Below are 22,805 nucleotides of genomic sequence, written 5' to 3'. Positions count from 1 at the left end.
GTATCAAACCTTTCCAGTGCATGTTTTGACTGCTTTTCACATTTAAAACAGATTAATCTCAGACAGAGACAAAACAGAGCGTAAAAAGCCAGGGTCAGTGTGAACAGATTCTTGACTCTTACGGCCCAAAACAGTCTTTATCTTGAATCTGTGAGCCTGACACTGAACGTCAAGCGCTGTATGACGAAATAAGAGCGTTAACTTCGATAAGAATGTTATCTTCGTGTGCAAACAAGTGACATATTGTTAGCGCTTTTGTGAAAACCTTCTCAAAGCAGTAGTGCACTCATAAGATTGTCCAGCTCTGCGTTTGGGAATAAGAGCATCACAGAAACCAGGACGTCAGCGTCTCTCAGGAACTCGTGCTGGACTGTTAAGGTGAATTTTGACTTGGATTTGTTCTGTATTCATAGTCTTAACGCTGATCCTTTATATCGCTGATAGCAGGATCTTTTGTGCTGTGCTTTAGTGTGTGAAGGGTTATTCTAGCAGAGAATGGAGCTTCATGCGTTTGACGTATTATTTTCATACAAACACAAAGTAAACGTTCACAGACTGTATTTCAAAGGTTTAATATAGGCTTTTTATTAGTTGTATTTAGTATTAAGCATGCTAAGATTTCCTTAGGATAAAGTTTTCAATGTTTTTCTGGTATTTACTTAATAAATAAATAGTAAATAGACTAAAATGTAGTGTTGCATTCACTTGGAACAGAAGTGCTGGTACTTTTGACATCCAACTATAACTTAAGCTGTTTAGATGTTTGACTTTATGATATTAAACACATACCAGCGGCTTGAGGTTTTTGGATGGACTCTGTTATGTGTTTATCTCCCATGATCCTCTGCGTCTGGTGGGCGAGTAATGGAGTTTTATCCTGTGCTTTTCCTCAGGCCTCGGCCTTGTTTCTGAACCAATCCGATTGTGTTCAGGGTTCGTATGAGTTCCCTTGGTCTTTCTCTGCTAAATGTGTTTGGAAAGTTTCTTCACGATCGGTGATCTCGCTGCTCTTTCGGCGTAACTGTGTTTGCTTTCATCTGTTCTCCAGTGCTTCTGCTTTGTTTTTACAACAAAACTCTTTCAGATATCGATCTCGCGACTAAACATTGTCATAAGAGCAAGCAGCCAGTAATTAGACTCATTTATGTTTTACTAACATTACGAATTCACTTTTTTATTTTTTCTCCTGTTGTTGCAGTTTTCAATTTGCAATGACAAAGCAATAGGAAAATTTATTTATTTAAAAAAAATAATAATAATTCTATATGTTGTACACATACACAAACATACACAATGTGTAGCATGCATTTATATTTTATTTTATGCATATACATAAATACATTATTCATTCATTAACATTATTATTGTGTATTTTTGTATGTCTACATATAATAAAAAATACAATATAAAATAAAATATATACAATATATTAAATAAAATTAAATAAGGGATATATGTCTATAATAATATATTGACTTAAATATAAATATATTAAATAATAAATATATGTATACAATCATTTTTAAATAAATAGGTAATTTATATATTAATTAAAAAGCATCTAAATTCTTCTCCCCAAACCACTTCTCTCTGTATCTCCCTCTTTTATCTGTTACTCCATTAAGGCTGGTTAGTTGCAGGATGAGTTGTTTAGGGTCTGTAGAGGAAGCTGCTGAATAAACACACTCCTGTGTGGTCTGTGAGCGCTGGGACTCATTCACTGAGTGCTGTTACAGTGAGGACCGCCATGACATCATCATCATACTGTACATCTGATCACATACAGACACATGCATGAAGCTTTCTTCAGCTCAGCGTTTCATTTAAGTGGAAATATGACAGTATGCAGAGTAGTTTTCAGTTTGATGAAATAACCAGTAAGGGATGTTCACAATCAAGTTTGGTATTGTTCAGTGTGTATATGGAAGCTGTGCACAATGCATGCACAATAGCATGTCTCTTTTTTTTGTTTACTGCACATTTAAGCAATACTTCACCTGAGCATTTTATGCATTCTGCAGTAATAGTAAGAGTAAAATTATAGTATGCTGTTTTTAACATTGGCAGTAAATTATGATTATTATAATTATTTACTTAAACACTAACATTAAATTATTTTCTTCAATAATTATACATTGAGTAAAAATATTAATTGACTTTTCTTCAATAGGGAAATTGTAAATATAACAGATTTGGTTACTTATTCACTAAATAGAAATATAGTATGCTATTCATTTAGTTCAATAATTATATATTTATTTTATATTAATTCACTGTAATAATAAATATTTGTATTAAACCAATTTAATAAAGAGAAATTATAGTATACTATTTTCAACAAAGCTAGTAAATCATATTTATTTATGATATTAATTTAATGTAATAACAACTTAAGTTGCATCTATTAAATAAAGTAGAATTATAGCTATTATTCTTAACAGCAAATTAAAATTATTTGCTTAATTATACATTTTGAATAAATATATGAAAAAAATGCAATAATTATGCAAGTAAAAAAATATTAATTTACTTTATCAATAGGGTAAATGTAAATAGTAAAAAGTCAGTTAATTATTAATTAAATAAAATTATAGCATGCTATTCATAACATAGCCAGTAAATTATAATTATTTACTTTGACAATTATATATTTGTTTAATATTAATTCACTGTCATAATAATTATTTAAATTGCATAATTATTTATGATATTAATTTACTGTAATAATAACTCATTAAATTGCACCTATTAAAAAAAAAGTAGAATAAAGCTCTCATTCTTAACATAAACAGAAAATTAGAATGATTTGCTTAATTATATATTAAGAAAATAAATAAAAATTTAGATACACTGCAATTGATTAATGTAAAATTATAATATATATATATATATATATATATATATATATATATATATATATATATATATATATATATATATATATATATATATATAGTTAATAAACTAAGATGAATTCATTAATATTAGAAATGATTTGCATGTGCATACTACATTATTTCTTAAATATCCGTTGATGTTTTCAGTGAGATGTTATTGTTTTGTATGTGAGGAGATTAAGCTGAATCTGGTTAGACAGATATACAGGAAGTTGACCAGTCTCCGCCGATGATGACTATCACATGAGCGGTCATGAGGTTGTTAAAGCAGAGCAGGAGTCGAGAGGCGAGGGGAAGTACATAAGCTCTCTCCCCAGCGGCCCGCAGGCAGCCTTTATCAGCTCCTCCAGGGACGCCCATCCATTCAGCACCAGTCGCTGTGATTTAATTGTGCTTTCTGCATGACTGACTCTCACCTTCAAACAGTCTCACCAGCTCAGCACATCCACAAGCTCTGAAAGGACATAAAGCTGGAGGAACTCTGCACTTACAAAAACCTCATTATTTACCCTCATTAAAAATGTGATCGAAATATTGAGGGTTTGAGAGAAATACTGCCCTCCTTTAGTAGTCCCATCTGAAGCAAAGAGGTTCAGAGATTTGAAAAAAAAAAAAAAAAAAAAAAATATTAATAATAATAATAATAATATGGTGCCGTAACTCTGCCTTAGCAACTTAGAGGTTATATGTCTTAAAAATATTATAATTATTAAAACTGAAGTTAATGTGGATTAAAACTTAATGGAAATATTAAATAAATACTCAACAATTAAAATATAAATAACATAAGCACATAACACAATTACTATTTAAAATTTAAAATTATTACCTGATTGCTTAAAATAAAATTATTTAAAATAAAAAAATAAATTTTATTTAAAAAAAATAAATAAATATAAATATTTATTTAAAAAATATATATATATATATTATTTTATTATTATTATTATTCAAACAAACCACTCTGATCTTTCTTAGTTTGTAGAAAGAACTATTTGTTGTCTATTCATAGCTGTTGTATTATTTATTCTGTATCCAGTCGTTCTGTCATTAGATTTAATTCAGACTGCAAACACAGGAGTAAAGTATAAATCATTTTGTCGCAGCAGTCGTGCTCTGCTCTATTGTGTGTTTCTACACGAGAGTGAAAACAGGTTGCATTGGAAAAAAATAATAAATCACAGGAGAGTCAGACAAACTCAAACCACAGGCCTTTCATTAATCTCACAGAAGAACTTCAGACTCTGTGTGCTTAAAGTGATTCGTCTAAAACACAATCTGTCCTCTAGCTACTCGATCTGCCACAAGCGCCTCTGTGTTCAGAAGAAAGTGTTTGCCAGCCGAGATGAAGAGGAGGGAGAGTCTGAGGCGAGGTGAAGGTCAGGACAGAAGGATGTTTTGGGAACACAAGGTAGTTTACGACTGAACTGATGTGAGCTTCTTGTGTGGACGGAAACATCTCTGCCTGCCAAAACATAACTTAACCGATTTCAGTTTCATTTTGATATATTAAACAAAAACATGTCTTTATAGGGTTTTCCATGCATTTATTACAGTTCGCATCACATTTACACTGCTGTTTTTAAAATAAGTACGAGCAGGTTGCATTTATATGATCAAAGTGAGGTGATAAAAATCTGAAATATTATTATAAATTAAAATAATTTCTTTCTTTTCGAATATCTGTTGAATTATAATTTATTTCTGAGATGCACAGCTGAATTTTCGCCATCATTCCTCCAGTCTTCATGATCTTCAGAAATCATGAAAATATGATGATTTACTGCTCAAGAAACATTTCTGATGCTGAACAAATATTTTTGTGGAAACTGATAGATTTTATTTTCCAGTTTCTTTCAAGTTCAAAAGAGCGGCATTTATCTGAAACGGAAATCTTTTGTAACATTGTCACTTTTGATAAATTCAATGCATCCTTGATGAGTACAAATGTTAATTTCTCTTAAAAAATCACCAACTTTTAATTGGTAGTGTGTGGATATGAATCACAACACAATTAATTTCTAATGGATTAAAAGTTTATTTACTGCTGTACATCATGGAAGTAATAAACAGCTTGTGAAATGCAGTTTCACGCTGAACTGTAGTTGCATCACAAATTACTTTATCATTATCAAGCAGATTCATTTATTCCTTGACAACTCCATTCGTCTTATAGAAATGACTCGGAACGGCTTCATTTAGCTCTGATGTCAGGCCTTCATTGACTGGCCTGAGATATATGATGCTAATAAAGTTTTTAATAGTTTGTTCTTCCAAAAATAGTTTGCCAATCCAAGCGGCGTTCTGATGTTTTGTCTGGTAACCTCTGAAGGGCAGTAATGAGTAACATAATGATCCTAATGTAGGAGAAATACTCCATCTCTGCTCATTATCTGATGAGCGGCTGCAGAACCTGCAGAAGTCCACTTTCTTCTTTCTTTCTAAAGCTCTTTCTAATCTAATAGAATAAATTTGATGAGGAGGAAATAAACGGCGTCAGTGCTTTTAAAGAAGTCGTGGTTTATGAGGACGTTCATGTCTTAATGTTCATGCAGTCTCGCTCCGTTCTGAAGGACATTTTCTTTCTTTTGTTGGAAGTATATTGGTTTTATTCTTCATTATAGAAGTAATCACACATTGCTTTCTGATGGAAGCCCATTTCTAGCACAGAAAATAAGTTATTGTAAATTTTTACCTCACAAGTCTGACGACTTTTCCAACCCAGAATTGCACGATAAATGCTAGATGAATTATGAGATAAAGAATCATAATTACATTTATTTTTTATTTATTTATTTTAACTACGTGGCAGAATAATAATAATTTAAAAAAAGAGAGATAAACTCACATATTTGCCCTTTTTTTCCAGTTCCGAATTGAATACGTTTAATTTAAAGGTGTTTTTTTTTCTTCTTCTATTTTTTGATAGTTTTAGTTGTTTTAGTACTTCAAGGTAAACTAAACAAAAATAAGAAATGAAAAAAAAAAAGTATTTTAGTTTATTTTTGTCAGTTATTGTTTATTTTCTTTTAAGTATTTTAATGCTGTTTACATTTACGCACATATTTTTGTTTTGCGCTTTAGTAGATTTTTGATACATATTACTATTTAGCTTTATATTTATTTCAGTTTCAGTTTTAATAATTGCAGCATTTCAGTCAGTTCATATTTGCATTGAATGATTTTAATATTTAGGATCAGAATTCACATTTCACAGTACTGCATTTATATCTTACAATTCACGATTTCATCAATTGCTTAATTGATTTAACTTTTTATTTTCTGTGGAATAAAAAAAACAAAAGGTAACTTCCTCTTTTAATCTCACAATTCTGATGTGTTTTTACCTCACAGGTTTGAGTTTGCATTTCACAATTATTACATTTCTCACAATTGCAATAGTTTTATTATTAGTAGTAGTATTATTATTAGAATTGTGAGAATAAAAAGTCTGAATCGAGAGGTAAATGATTACAATTACCCTTTTTTTTTCCTGTGGCCAAAACTTCTATAGCTTCAACACTTTCCTCTCTCTTTTGTGGGACGTGTCTTACATTCAAATCATCCTTGAGTGGTTTTATTTCTGATGTATTATGGACATAATTGCAGGAGGCAGGAGGTTAGCAGCCTCCGTTTCTAACCAGCCGTAGAGCAAACACTCATTAACATCGACTGAGGCCCTGGACAGCCCTAGATATACAGCCGTGCCGGTGTGTTTGCCAAGACCACCGACTGATGCAGATGCTTCTAATAAAGAGGACAAATCAGCCCTCCACGTCCAGATTACTCAAGCTTCACAATCAGTCCAAATGACTCCCGCTTACTCGTGATGCTGGGACATTTCTGCGGTGCTCTGAGGTTGTTAATGCATTGCTGTAAGCTTGTTAAAGTGCTCTAGCTTATTTTGAGGGGTTGTTAGTGACTTCTTTTTGTTGGCAGTTTTTTAGTCACTGAAAAGTTTGAAATTAGTAAAGTTTCAGAAGTAGCCTCTACTCACCAAGACTGCTTGTATTTAATCAAAAATACTGTAAAAAAATGTTAAAATATTATTAAAATTCAAATTAGCTATTTTCTTTTTGAATATATGTTGACCTGTAATTTATTTCTATGATCAAAGCTGTATTTTCAGCATCATTCCTCCAGTCTTCAGTGTCACATGATCTTCAGAAATCAGAATAATATGATGATTGCTGATCAATTATTATCAATACCTAGGGATGCACTTATGTATCGGCCACCGATATTTATCGACAATTCTCACAATTTACAACCATCGGCATATCAGCTATATAATGAAAAAGGCCGATGTAACAAACCAGTGGTTTATTAATTATGTGTGAAGGCACTTTAATGTCTGCACTTTAATGCTAATCAAATAACAAAAGACAAAATATCACACACTGTTCTTAACTAAATAACTTTTGTAACAGTCAAAAGTGTAGCGGACCTCATCTGAACGATGACCAAAACTTTACTGAAGTTTTATTAAGTTTATTGCATCCTTTTCACTCCAAATCAAAAGATCAACATAAAAGCTAAACAAAACACAGCACGAGAAGTGCACATTAAACTCTCTCTCTCAGATGCATTATCATCAACATACAGCGAATTACCCTTATCACTTATTACAACAAACAGTAAATACATATATACATATCTCATGCCTTTTCAGGGAACGCTTAATAAATTGACAAACTTTAAATCCGAAGAACTGCATGCTTTCATTATCCATATAGACTCGAAAACACGTCAAAATAAGAGTCCCGCCTTAGTAAAGGAGCTCTCCTACATATTTAGCTATAAATAATAACTATATTATAACTTACAAAAAATTACAAAAACAAATTCGAATATTAATCATAATAAAGTCTGTTACAGTAAAAAAACTTAATATGTATTTAATTTATACAGTGTTATTTTACATCTCTTTACTTTATTTCTGTACCTGAAAACTGTTAGACTTACCTTAAAAGCACGACAAATATCGGTATCGGTATCGGCTAATAAGTGTTTGTTATAATCGGTATTGACCCCAAAAATTCCTATTTGTGCATCACTAATTATAACATTTATAATATATAATTGTCAGTGTTTTTCTCCCCATGTGCTTCACGTGACCCAGTTTCTTCCTCTCGTTTTGATTCCCGTCTTCGACTTCCTTGCTGCATCATCGTGACAATACATTTTATTAGTAATACTTTTTTATATTTGACCTTCATCTTATCATCTAATCTCTCTCGGACTATATGTGGTTTTAAAGTGATGATCTCGTAGCCGAAACAGTTTAGGGGTCAGTTTACCTGCGGCGAACCCTTGCCAGGTCGACCCTTTGTGTAACCGCTCGGCTAGTCATGCGCTAAACAGACAGTGACGATTTACCGGCTCTCGCCGAGCTCCAGTTTCCCGTGCGCTTCTCGTCTGAAGGTGACTCTGTTCATCTGTGTGCAGTGAGAGTGAGGTGGGTAAACGAGTGAAAGGATGAGTGTAATGAAATGACTGATGCCGCATGACGCTGTCAGCTCGGCTAATCGAGGATGACACACTTGGCCGCCCACTGACTGGCATGTGCCAGAGCGCACGTCTGTGAAGCACTGCGGAAATGCTGGGAAGGCTGGGCTTTATAACCATCACATAAATAAAGCACACTTTATTTAACCCATGTTTGGGATCTAAAAACAAACTTTCAATGCAAATACATGAGCATTAATGCTGCTTTATTGCAATAGTTTAATAGCTTCACGGCATGGTTCAGGGTGTCATGTTCTCATGGAGAGCTGGCTGCTATCTGAGCTCACGTCTGTTTTAATAGCATTATGGACACACTGTAGGGTGGACGAGGTCATGGTGGTACGACCTCGCTTGAGAAGCTCCAGTAATGGGACACCGGGGCAGGAATGAGATGCTGGGATCAGATGCGGAAGAAGAAACGTAAGACTTGAAAACAGGCTGAAATAAGAAACGCACAGCTATCAGCCTTTAATCTGACCTCAGAGAAATACTTAAATATCTCTGAAAGTCATTAAACGTTTTGCGGTGCCTGTGGAGTATTTAAGAAGAAAGCTTTTAGACGGAAAGCTGATGTGAGACTTCACCGGTTTTTTTCTCGAAGACCACGAAAAAAACTAAACACTATTTATACTAAAAATGAATGAATACATAAACAACAAATAGACTAAATATATACACATAACATTAGTTTATTTAATAAAATACTGTTTTTTAATATATTGCGTTATTACCAATATATAAAATGTATTTATTTATATAATATAATATAATAAAATATTATTTAATACATAAAATGTGCATTATATAAAATGATTATAAAATATTATGCAAATTAATTTCACACTTTAATGGCATTGAAGTGGCTTTCATTGGAAAGTAATATGAATGATTTCAGTGTGCTTTATCCCTCAGCATCCCTCAGATCTGATTATTCAGTGTTTGGAGCTAAAGCATCATCAGCATGTCGCTGTAACTCGTGTCTTGAGGGTTTTCTTGTCACCTGTTGACATGAAATCTGTGTTTTATGGCTTCCCGTATAATTCGCAGCACTTCTGGTCAGGCGTCCCGCTGAGAGAGATTTGGTGCTCTGTAATGACAGTGAGCGACTTCACAAACGCTGATCTGTCGAACAGCTCTATGAGCTTATTAACCATTCTTAATCACTCATCAGGTAGAAAACGCTTTTATTGATCCGGAGCTGTGCTACATCACTCACTAAGCGGGGGAGCGAGGGACCAATGGTAATAAGGTAAACGGCAAATTTTAAGGTTTCTTGGTTCTTGCAGGACATAAGAAGCCCTTTGCTCACTTAGTGAAGATTGCTACCAAATATGTGATTTGCATTATAATGTTAAGTTTATTTATTTATAAATAAATATTAAAGTGAAAGACTAATATTTTATTTGAGCATTCTTCTTATAAATAATGTTGGCAGCATTTCATTTGTGTTGTTTTTTTGCATGCCATATTATCTGGAAGTAGGACTAGGTCAAAATTGCATTGTTGAGATGTCATTTTATAATTGACATCAAGAAAAATGGTAAAATCATAAATGTTATAAAGATTATAAAGATCTTGACTTGAGCGCTGCCTTTGATACTGTCTCACATAACGTACTTCTTGACAGATTAGTTTCCATTGGTATTACTGGCACTTCTCTTTCTTGGTTTAGTTCATACCTATCTGGACGCAGTCAGCGTATTCAATTAAAAGTTTTTAGTTCAAGACTATCTACAGTCACCACTGGTGTTCCCCAAGGTTCTGTTTTGGGCCCGCTTCTCTTCATTATATATATGCTCCCTCTTGGTAATATTTTAAGGAAATATGGTATTAATTTTCACTGTTATGCGGATGACACCCAACTCAACCAACTGTTTATGTTTAAAACAAACATAAATTGTAATAGATTTATTATAAACAACTTTTATTATAAACGTCAAGCTTAAACTAATTTACTCAAATTGAACCAGCGTATAAAAAATGTGCTGTGGATTAGAAATAAACGTCTCTTATTCAGACCGGATCCAAATGTGTTTTGGTGGCTTGGCATTAATTGCATTTTATAAGTAGCTTTGGACCACAAGTGACCACATGTTCCAGACGATAAAAGAAATGTGTATTACATTGCATGACCTATCGTGTTTATTTCCACCTCATAACACAAGGTCAGATTCCTAATAGCTGCTCGGAGCACAGAGACTCTTCTTAATATCTCTGTTATATTCCAGGCCATGGTTGTTTGTGTATTATTGATCTGTTCTGCTCACAAGAGGCCTGTGTTTGTTCATGGGCTGAATTACACCGTTGTGGCTCCACCCTGAGCTTCATTAAAATCTGCAGTGCACTTGGACCTCATTAGGCTTAATGAGCCAACATCCATCATCCTCAACGAGCTTCCAGCAGCATTATATGAAGCAGAAGGGGATTCTGGGGCTTCATATAATGCTGAAAGGGGGCAGGAGGACTTCAGCTGGATATTAAGGGTCATTCATGTCAAATCTGACCACAGCGAATGATGGATGGAGAGATATCGTGTTTGTGTGGCTCTCTCTCTCTCACGTATCTCACGAGTTGCCCTGCAGTAACTTCTGTTGCTCAGTTACTGCTGCCAAGCGAACAGAATAAACAGTGACATAGATAACACACTCACTCACACACACACACACACACACACACACACAGCTAATGAGAGCATCTTCAGGTCGTTCTGGTAAAACGCGTTAATGAGGATGCATCAGACTAAAGCACAGTAATGATTGTCTATGATTACTTGTGTTATGACTGATAAGTGATATGATGGCTGATTTTATAAATCTATAACACTGTTTATGTAATTTCTGCATCACTATCTGCTCCGAACACGAGTGCAAGTATAACTAACACATCTTCTGTAGAAAAATAAAAAATGTAGGAGATGTAGGAAATGAGCTTAACTTTTTGAATAGGGAAAAATCAATTTTATCATATAATTCAGACACATGCATCTGTAGTTCAGTCATATTAATGCGCTGCCACAAGATAAGTGAAAGCTAGAGCGTGGTTTCTAAATGATTTCTCTTTCCAGTGCTGTTTTGTGCGATTGCAGACGCTCTCAAATGAAGATGAAGGCGCTGAGGTGAGATTGTGGGTCATCTGTTCTCAGCTGAGGGTTTTTTCTTGGATGTGTGAGTCTCTGGCAGATGAGATTCATTCAAGGCCCTGCCTTTATTTCCTGCTTTAAAAGAAACATCATCCTTCTGTCCTCGTAATAAAGCTGTCAAGAGGACAGACTTCATCCATTTACACACATCTGGGAAGGCCAGAGCCGCGGTCTTACAGACGGAAAATGAGATTTGAAATCAGTTATGGGCGAATGAAAAGAAAAGTATGGGTTTGAGAGATAGTTTGTGTCAGATCCTGGACGTGCCCGTGCTGCTTTCATCTTCACAGGAAGCCAATGCAGTCGTTGAACCCAAATTACGGCTGTTAGCACAGCAAAGATGGAGCTTGCTAAGTCTCGTCATTCGTATTCATGATCGCCGAGCTAATATCCAGTAAGGCCACTTTGAAATGCAGTTTTTAATTGTTCCCTCACTTCAGCGTTAGACTATATGCTGCAAATATTCAGTGAAAGCAGCTCATTATTTCTGATGAGCATTGCATGCGGCAGAGAGTAAATCAATGGCTCCTAATGAGGTTTGACAGGAAGTTTTGGCTGCTTTCATTCATAGAAAGAAGAACGGGCAGAACTAATGCTGTAATCATTTAATGCAATCACATACTGTATGAACCTGCATCGAGTGCAATTAAAATGACTAGCTTTGCTTGGCTAATTTGAGCTGATAACCTGACAAACACTTTCTTGGCAGAGTCAATCTTCATATGCATGCATGTATGTGAAGCTTAAAAATTAAACTAATATGTTATATATTTTAATATATTTTTTGCTTAATATATTAAATGTTTTACTTTTTTTGCATTTTTGTTCAAAATTTAAAGTTATTAAAATAACTAGCTTATATAATATTTAATATTAGTATATAATATTTTATAATATATTACACATATAAGTATATTTTAATAATATATTTTTTACAGTATTTTTTGTTCAATCTAAATATATTAAACATTAATATATTTTTTCACGTCTAATCCAGTTTAGCATAAAAACAGCGCAAAAAAATTAAATAGCTACTGAAATATGTAAAAGTGTATGTAATATTTTATTACTAGCTTATGTGATATTTGCTAATTTATTTAAAATGTCATAACATGATGCACCTAATATAGTTTTATAATATATATTATGCATTTTAAAATTATAATACATTTTAATATTTATTTTAAAAAAATGTTAATATATATATAATATATATATAATATTGAAACATTCAAATAGTTATTAATAGCTATATATATATTATACATACATACAGTACATACAGAAATGTTTTTAATTTTTTACTGCATTGCAGAGATCAAATGTACCTGATTGGACAACTTCTGTTTATACATATATCAAATCAGAAAGTGAAAGTACAATATGTTCTGGTTTATGTACTGCACGTGCAGGTAAATGTAGTGTGTCATGCATATATCTCATACAGACACATTATTGGTGGTAGCATGCTAAACGCAGTCATGTGACTCCAGCTGTCACCAGCTTCCTGTTCCTGTCTCATTCAGATGCGTCCGTCAGGCCGGTTGCATGGAAACTGCAGTCTCCTGTGACTAGTTTAACCATTTCTCTTTCCTGGAGCCGGTTCTTCTGCTCTCTCTGAATAACGGCGGGCTTCTTTCATGGACTTCTGCTCTCTCTGGCCTGTAAAGCGTGACACTGGATGAAGTTAATAAGAGCAGGCCATCAGAGCTCTGGTCTAATTGGAGCTGAGACTGGTTTGTACGTCAGAGCGCTCTGTTACTGTAGCGCTGCTGGCTTTCTGTCGTCTCTCTCAGAGCTGTTTACATGACGAGTCTTCACACTTTTATTGTGGCTTCAAGGAAATGTCAGCGCAGTGTGTGTGTGTGTGTGTGTGTGTGTGTGTGTGTTTCTACTGAACTACATTTTCTATACAAATTTGTCCTCAGAACTGAGCTAACCAAAATCTAACAAAATAAATAAATCAGGTGGTGCCCTCTTTTGCATAACATTTATATTTAATTCATAATTTTACATATAGTTTATAATTTAATACAAAATGTAAGTCTTGCTAATTAAAATTGTTTTAAAAATGCTAAAATTAATAAATAGATATGTGCATATAAATGTTACAATGTTATGATGTAAACTTTTTTAATGTATTGATTAATCCGGATTTATTTCATACAAAATAAAAGTTTTTGTTTGCATAATAAATGTGTTTTTATTTATTATGCATATATAAAGACACACATATACAGTTTATATATTTTGAATATATTGACATGTATTTACATTTATATTCATATAATTTATATTATAAATAAATATATTTAAATTATATATAAAAACAATCTGAAATAGGTACATACATGTGTGTTTATTTATATATACATAATAAATATACACAGTACACACATATATTATCGTTTGACAGCACTAAAATATAATACATTTTTTAGTTATAAGAAATTGTATTTATATACTTACAAAAATACTAATAAAAAAAAAGAAAAGAAAAGTAAAATAAATTGAAATGATGCAGCAAGTTTAATTAGCGGTTTGTAAAACTCATATACATCTATAAAATATCTCCAACTACTGTAAGTTAGCATGTGTGTGTGTGTGTGTGTGTGTGTGTGTGTGTGTGTGTCTCGTTCATCACAGAATTTTTAATAGCTGTTTTACACAGAAGAGTAACACCTCTGTTCTCCTCTCTCTCACACACACACACACACACACAGTCATTTCCCATGATTCATGTTTGCTGCCTTTACTTCGCTCATTAATTCATAGCAGGCATTCTTCTGATATTTGCCTTTACTTTAATGCAAATCACCCAGAAGCCCATCCCATATTTGCATTTCAAACTCCTGGAAATTATAAAGCAATATCTGCCATCTGATATTTACATGAACGTCGGTCAGCAGCAGAATATGATGATTTAAAATCACACATCATACATGTGACACTCATAATCTTAAATCTTACATGCATGTTTGTTTACCGAATTTGTTACAGTGCATTCTGGGATTGCATACTCTGCGGAGGACAGGTGATGCTGTCAAAATGAGGCATTTAGATTATGATGTCATCAGCGTTCTCCTCTGTTTCCAGAGCCGTGTGTCTGTGATACAGTCACAAATACAGAGCTTTCTGCTGATGCTGCAGTGTTTTATCACTCATTATTACTGTGATATTTAGAAATCATCTTATCAGTTATCATCAGCAGCACGCAGTGTGCATCACAGATCTGTAATCATCTGAAGGCTGTTCGCTCTGCCACTTCCTGTCAATAAAATGATCAGAAGAAAAACAGAGAGAGAGAGAAGAGACCAATCCTGGCTAGTATTCTGGATATCCCAATATTTTGTGATTTAGTAAATAATTATAATAATAATTATTATTATTATCATTACTATTATTATACATTTTATGGTCATATATATAATCACACAATTGTGTTAGTTTTAATATTTAAATATGTATTATTTTGTTTAATATTTTATTAAAAAATAACATTTAGTTTGATTTTTATTAAAAACAATAATAATATAAACATAATACATATTATAGTCATATATATATAGTCAATTATATATAATGATGCAGCAAGTTATTATTAATATATATATATATATATATATATATATATATATATAATTTTATATTAATAATAACTTTTATTATTATTATTATTATTATTATTATTATTATTTAGTGCAGTCAAATGATTAAACGCATACAATATAAGTTGATTTTATTTATTATTTTATATGTATGTGTACTGTGTATATTACTTATGTATATATAAATACAAATACATACATTATATATTTTTAAAATATTTAAGTTTATACATTTATGTATTCATATTCTCTTATTTTATATTGTAAAGAAAATATATTTAATATATAAACAAAATATTTTTCTTAAATACATACATGCATGTGTTTGTATTTATATATACATAAACTATTATTATTGTTTAAATACTATTATTATTTAAGTGAAATAAGACATTATAACTGATATTTTACTGTAAAATAAAAAAATATGTTAACTATAACAAAAATAATGTTCTTAATATTTAATTTTTTACATTGCAAATACAGAATCGCAATACTAATATTTATTGCTATCTTAATTTATTCATTTTGCAACTTTAAAAAGAGACAGAAACTCACTTCAGATGCAGAGATGAGATTGTGTGAAACAGGATTTTTTATAATTAAATGTCTATCATATTTAATAATAGCAATAAAAAGCCATATGGATTTTCATTTAATTTCAACAAATCTTTAATTTTGTATATTGTTTTAGACCATGTGCAGTTTAAATACTGCTGTGGTTTAATGATAAAAGTCAGTTTGATGTGTTTCTCTTCATCTTTAGAGCACTCATGTTTTTCTGTTAATTGTTGATCGTCACGATATTGCAGCTAGCCTGAGTGATTTCTTTCGCGAAGCCATCACTAATGTGTTCTGAGGGGCCTGTACTCGATGGACACATGGATCGGTTTGACTGAGTAAACCCTGGAGATGTTCAGGCATGTGCTAATGAAAGAGAAGCGCGTGTAAACATTGAAGACAGCAGCAGATCGCTATCATCAGCTGGAGGAAATGGATTTCATCTCCAAACACACTTGATGAGCTCTAGACCCTTAGTATGCTCTTTCAAAACACTAGTGGCTTTTTATGAGCAGTGGTGTCATCTTCAGCCTCCACCAATGGCGTGCGATTAAGGCGGAGCTTTCTTTGAATAATGGAAGACGAGATGGTAAAATCAGTCTGTCATTATTACAAAATAAATCCTGTAATGGTGATATAAGAGTGTTTTCAGCCTCACGTTGTGATTCTAGTTACCCCGTTTTTTTATTTTTTTTATTTTTATGTTTGCTGTTTGTAAGACTGCACAATTTATCCCAAATTTTGTATTATATGTATATCAATATGACTTTAAAATAATTATTGTAATATCTAAAATACTACAACTACTATTACTACTACTAATAATAATAATTATTATTATTTAAAAATACTAAACAAAATAAACAGCACTATTATTACAATATATTGCTGTAAAAATAAAAATAAAGACAATATTTAAAAATAATGTTTATAAAAAATAATTAATTGGACTAATATATTATTATTATTATTATTATTATTATTATTATTATTAGCAAAATGTAAATATTAAACAAAATAACTGTTGCTTTAAAAAATAAAATATTTAAGAAAAATTATACGATAATATTAATTTAAAAATAATTATTTTATAATATTAAAATGTATTATTATTATTAGTAGTAGTAGTAGTATTAAAATATAAATATTAAACAAAATAACAAACACTACTATTACAATATATTGCAAAATAAAAATAAAGACAATATTTGTAAAAAAAATTTTTTATTAATATAAAATAATTAATAGGATAATTAAATTAATTAAAATATAAATATTAAACAAAATAACAATATTGCTTAAAAAAAATAATATTTAAGAAAAAGGAATAATAAAATTAATAATATTTTTTATGAATCCACTAATATAAACACCATGTATGTGCCTTCTCATCGTAAAATGTTTATGAATTTCAATGCTGTATTAAATGTATGAAATATTTAAATCCTGTATTTCCTTTCAGTTCCAGTTTCTTTGTAGTTCTTAAACTCCTGCAATTAATTTGTGTCTCCGTCAGTGTAACTTTCACAGAGTTTGATTCAGATGCTGAAATCAGAAGCAGACCTCAGTGTCTCCGCTGGGTCCAGTAAAACAGGGAAAGGGGTTGAGAGATGTGTGAGTCTGAAGGTGAAGCTTGAGCTCATTTGTGAGTGAGCGAGAGCACAATTAGGCCTGGAGGGAGACATGTTCTACACCGCTCTCTCTGTGTGAGATTCAGCGTCTTTATGTGCTAATGAGAAACCCTGGACCATTCCCTCTCGAAAAAAAACACTTCGGAGGTGGACGTTCAATTAACTGCTGGAGAAAAGGAAAAGTGTTTTTCTACTAACTGCAGACTTTCAGAGATCAGTGTGCTAAAGCAGGCTTCTGGACACGCCTCCTTGACCTTCATTGGTCAGTCAAACAGATAGTCCCGCCCCCAAACTCACGCCATTGGTCGAGGCATTGTAAAAAATAATTATTTTCTTTATTCATAAGAAATAATCACATCTTTATTTATTTGGTTACTTAACATTATATTTTATTACATATTATTATATTTTACCTACTTTGACATTTATTTAAAGCACACTCGTGGATTTTTTTTTTTTTCTTCATCCTGTAATCATAAAGCACGGAAGAAGTCTTTGGAAATCAGTATTTGTAATGAATTGAGTGTGTGTGTTGGGGAAGTGATCAGGTGTGTTGTTCATTAAGGACTCGATGGGATCCTGATCAGAGATAGATGGATCTTTACTAGGTCAGAAATCAACAGGAGGTCATGTGACTCCTGACAGCCAATCACTGAGTGAAACCTGAGCTCATTTGAATACAGATGGATGAATGTTCATTAATCTGACCATCTGTTGTTCTTCTTCTTGAGAAGGTGAGTGTCACCCTGCATGCTCACAAAAGTGCCATGTTCTAGGTACAGTAGTAACAAGATTGTATTTTATTATATTTCTTGGATGGCATTGTAAAAACTGTGGTACTTGTACGTGAATATTGCCTAATCACACAATACTGATTTGTCTTTTGTGATCTCAGATCAGCTGTGTTAGTATTTCACTGAAACCATGGTTGACTATCACTGGAATAAGTGACAGCACTCTAAATTCACTAGGATTATGGGTGGTTTTCACCAACTTTTTTGTCGTCACTGGAATCATTCGATTGATTTTTTGCTGGTATTATTTTTTATGGGTGAATTTTTGGTGGTTTTATTTTCCCTGAATTTTGTTAGATTATTAGATTTTAGATAGATTAATTTTTAATTTTTTTGCTGGTATTATGGATGATTTTTACTCCTAAATTATTTATGATTTATGGTAATATTATTGGTAATCTGTCACAGGAGTTGGTGATTTATCATTGCAATTATTATTATTATTATTATTATTATTTTTATTTTATTTTTTTCAGCAGAATTATGTGTGACTTTAACTGATATTATTGTTGGGCTCATAACAAGAATTATACAGTTGGTGATTGTCACTGGAATTATAATAATTATTTTTTTTTCTGGCAGTTATCACTGCAATTAAAAGAAATTTTTCATCAGAATTATTAGTGACGTTTTACTAGGATTATAGGTGATTTTCTCTAGAATTATCAGTGAATTTTAACTTATGATATTTGCCTAGCTATTATAATTTAATTTCAAGTAGCCTGGGTTAATATTTCATCATTTCATCCTAGACCTCTGAATCTGAATCTGTTAACCCTTTGTCTACCCCAGGATGATATTAGCTTATAAACTAATAAATTACTTATAAACTAATGTTTAGAGCTCAGTTATTTGCTGTCCAAATGAAAGCCTGACCCTGTTTCTGTTAATCACAGCATGAGATCATCATTATGATCAGTCTCAGTCTGTGCTGTTTGATGTCTGAGGCTCTTCTGCCCTCTAGTGTTCAACAATCACCACTTCTCTTACTATACTGTTGAATATATCTGTACTCAAAACTGTTTCAGCAGCACCAGGCTGTACTTTAAACTATCATCTCCATTTAGATGTTTCCCACCTGTTTTTACTGCATTCTACAACACTGCAATTCTTGTTTTACCATCACACTCACAAAAACATTATTATTGTTTTATACATTTATTTTGTTATTTTATTTAATAAGAATCATCATCGTCATAACCATTATTGTTGTTATTAATTTAATTTCTACACTTAATTTCTAAACATATTTTTCATTTAATATTAAGATTTAAAAATAATAATAATGTTGTGTATTTATTTATTCATTTATTTATTTACTTGCTTGTTCTTCTGTAAGATTTTCTTCAAGGCAACATTTCTAAATTCTACATTTTTTTAACTTATTTATTAAACTTAATAAACTATTTTATTATTATTATAAAAACATGTAATATTTTATTTCATTTAATGATTTATTTATTTACTTGGTTCTTCTTTAAGGTTTATTTTTCTTCTATTTACACAATCTAGGAAGTATTAAGTTGCCTTTGTTACCATCAGCTTATAATTTTTTTTCTTATCCTCTTTATTTTTTAAAAAAATATTTTTTATATTTTTTATTAATTTTTTTGGTGCTGCTTTGGAACAAATGGTGCAAATAGAAAGCCCTGTTTTTTTTAACCCCAGGCTAAGGCCAAAGTTAACCCTGCGTTAAGCAATATTTCACACTTGTAATTCTGGTTTATGAAGCCCTGTGGTGAAATAATCAATGATGAAACTGCATTATAATACAGGATTACATTAACCCAGGGTTAAATATGATCTTAAGTTAAGTTAACCACTTAAAATGTGAAATAAAGTGTTCATTAAGAGCCAGAAAAGCGGTTTGTCTAGTGTCAGGTTACGGATCGGGTGAAAGATTGCTGCAGTAGATGTTTCATCAGGCCTCCAGCGGTGTTTTCTTCAGAGATGTGAACGCAGCAGAAGCGTCGCTCAGACTGATGCTCCTGATGAATGTGGCTAATAGCAGCTCAGGGAGACTTCTGGGAGTTCGTCATCGATGATCATTTCAGTGGCCATAACTCAACGAAAAGATTCATCAGCACAAATCAACTGAGAGAGAGTTATAGGCAGAATATTAAAACCTGAATACACTCTGAATGTAGTGTCGTATCACTGTTAGAGGAGATGTGTTATGCTGTATTTCTTCTCTTTGATTAGCTGCTTGTGATTAAGACTTTGTCCACTAGGTGGTGCTATGACTTCTCAGAGAAATACGTACACTGCTAAAAATAATTTTCTTCCTTAGTATTTTTATCTAGTAATTCACATTCTTGAATTAAGATGCATTTACTTAACAAGTAAAATGTCTCGTTTTCTGAAAATATTATTAAAAATGTAGGCGTTTTTGCCTAAAATAAGTAGAAACGTGATTATTTTTCTTACCCCATTGGCAGATATATTTACTCGTTTCAAGCAAAAAATATTCATATTGTTTATTAGTGTAATTTAATTGTATTTAACCATTTATTTTTTGTGTGCATTCACATGTATCTTGTGCTACTTAAATCTGAACAAATGCAGATGTAGCCGAGTGTGTGTGTGATGTTGTGTGTTTGATGTGTGTGTGTGTGTGTGTGTGTGTGTGTGTGTGTGTAGTGCATGAATCTTGGAGTGGATTAGTCTTTTAAAGTGGACGGAAGCGTAATGAATTAAAGTCCAATCCCTTCTCCTGACTCTTAATCTGCACATGTGTGTGTGTGTGTGTGTGTGTGTTCATGTTTAGATGGGATTATGTATTTTTCAGGTCAGCGTGCTCATGTCAGCAGGGCTCTTCTTCTTGTTGTTCATGTATGTATTCATGTGTTGATCAGGAGATGTGCAGCTGTACAGTTCGTCATAGAATTCAGTTTTTTTAATATCCCTTTAATGGACATTGTAGTTGTTTGATCCCATAGATGTAAACTCTTTCTTTTTGGTGTGATTTTACCATGTGCTTATAGATGCATTTAGATATTGAGCACTAAATTACTGGTTGTTGTTGTAATCTTTCAATTCAATTCAATTCAAGTTTATTTGTATAGTGCTTTTTACAATACAAATCGTTACAAAGCAACTTTACAGAAAATTATGTTTCTACAATATTTAGTAGTAGCTAGTAGTTTGTGCACGTTTGACAGGATTTTAGAAAAAAATAAAAAATAATAATACAAGACGTATTCAACTAGACGATGAACTATCAATATTATTAATTAATAGTTATTATATGATGCAGTCACATAATTTTCATGTAATTTTATTTAATTACAAAGAAAAAAAATCAGCTTTTATTTATTACTTTTTAAAATATTTTAATACTTTTTTAATCTAATATATTTTATTTTAATTTAATTTATTTTAATATGATTTTTTATTTTATTTTTTGTTCATAATTTTTTTTTTAATTAATAAAAAAATATATGTTACATTTATTTTGTTGAAGGTAGGCAACTTTTCTAATAAATAAAAGTAAAATTTCTAATAAATAAAAGTAAAATCTTTAAATTTAGACATTAAAAACAAACAATAAAAACAACAACAAAATTACTAAAACTTTAACTAAAATGAAAATAAAAAAATAAAAAAATGAAAACTATAATATTGTATTATTGGTACTAAAAATGACATTTTAAGGAAAGATCATAATTTAGAATAATGTGCATTAATAAACCATTCACAATAAAACTAAAAACATGAATTAAGAAGATAAATGGAGTCAATAATGAAGTTTTTCTTGAAATTATTTTATTTTACAATTACAATTTAACTGGCACTGCATTTTTTTATTTTGCTTTTAGTTTTGGCTTTTACAAATGTGTTTTGCAACTGTTCTGCACTAAAACGAGTACACACACACACTCACACACACACTCACACACACACACACAGGCGTGTCCAGATGGCATCGGTGGACCTGTAATCCATGTGTGGTTCACAGCTGGGATTACAGTGGGCCAGTTGGAGCGTCTCAGTCCGTCTCTCTGTGTTCTCTGATGAGAATCTCTGCTGTCCGTCTCTTCATCCTCTCTGTCTTGTTTGACTGTGTGTTCAGATCCAGGTAAGCGTGTGGATTCAGACGTCAGGAGGTGAGATGAAACCGCCGCCGGTGTAAATCTGAAAGGTCAAAGTCAGGATTTGTGTGTTTATGATGGCACTCCTCTAGCTCTGTGTATTGAATTATAATGATTTGACTCAGGTGTCAGGTGTTTGTGCTGGGATCTCTGGGATTGTGCCGCTCTGTGTGGTTTGAAACTTTTGTGTAGTCCGTTCAAGAGATTCAGTATTTGGGAAACTATTGCTCGTTTGATTGACATCAGTAATGTATGATGTGTAGGATTGGTTTTATAATAATATCTAAGCAGCATTATTTTTCCGGTGTGTTTTTGTCTATAAATGTGTGATGTTACCACACACACACACACACACACACACACACACACACACACAGTATTTGTAATCTGGCTTAATTTTTTGGCAGATGATAGTTGTTCACTTAACGAGTCCATGAGAACATTCCCAGGATTCGGGAATATGTTGTATTTTAGTTTGCCAGGATAATAATCCTCAGTTTCTGACTGTCTACATTACAATTTCATTTTTTATTATTTCTGTTTAATTTTTTATTTCTGCTCAATTTATTATTATAA

The 22,805-nt window shown here is 32.0% G+C and overlaps 1 protein-coding gene across 2 annotated transcripts in view; it reads left to right on the top strand.

Annotated features, from left to right (window-relative positions):
- Window positions 1–22,805, top strand: part of kcnh2b (potassium voltage-gated channel, subfamily H (eag-related), member 2b) — a 151,248-nt gene that overhangs the window by 57,375 nt on the left and 71,068 nt on the right. The window contains exon 1 of one of the 2 annotated variants that reach the window (XM_052596533.1): window positions 269–378. The exons of the other annotated variant lie outside the window; for it this stretch is intronic. The gene's annotated coding sequence lies outside the window, so the exon portion shown is untranslated. Of the gene's footprint in view, window positions 1–268; window positions 379–22,805 lie in introns of those variants that run through there. 2 annotated transcript variants of the gene reach the window in all.

The sequence above is a fragment of the Carassius gibelio genome, chromosome B24 (genome assembly GCF_023724105.1).
Source record: "Carassius gibelio isolate Cgi1373 ecotype wild population from Czech Republic chromosome B24, carGib1.2-hapl.c, whole genome shotgun sequence".
NCBI lineage: Eukaryota > Metazoa > Chordata > Actinopteri > Cypriniformes > Cyprinidae > Carassius > Carassius gibelio.
The sequence above is the reverse complement of the archived record's forward strand: the minus strand, read 5'-3'. Positions and strand labels throughout refer to the sequence as shown.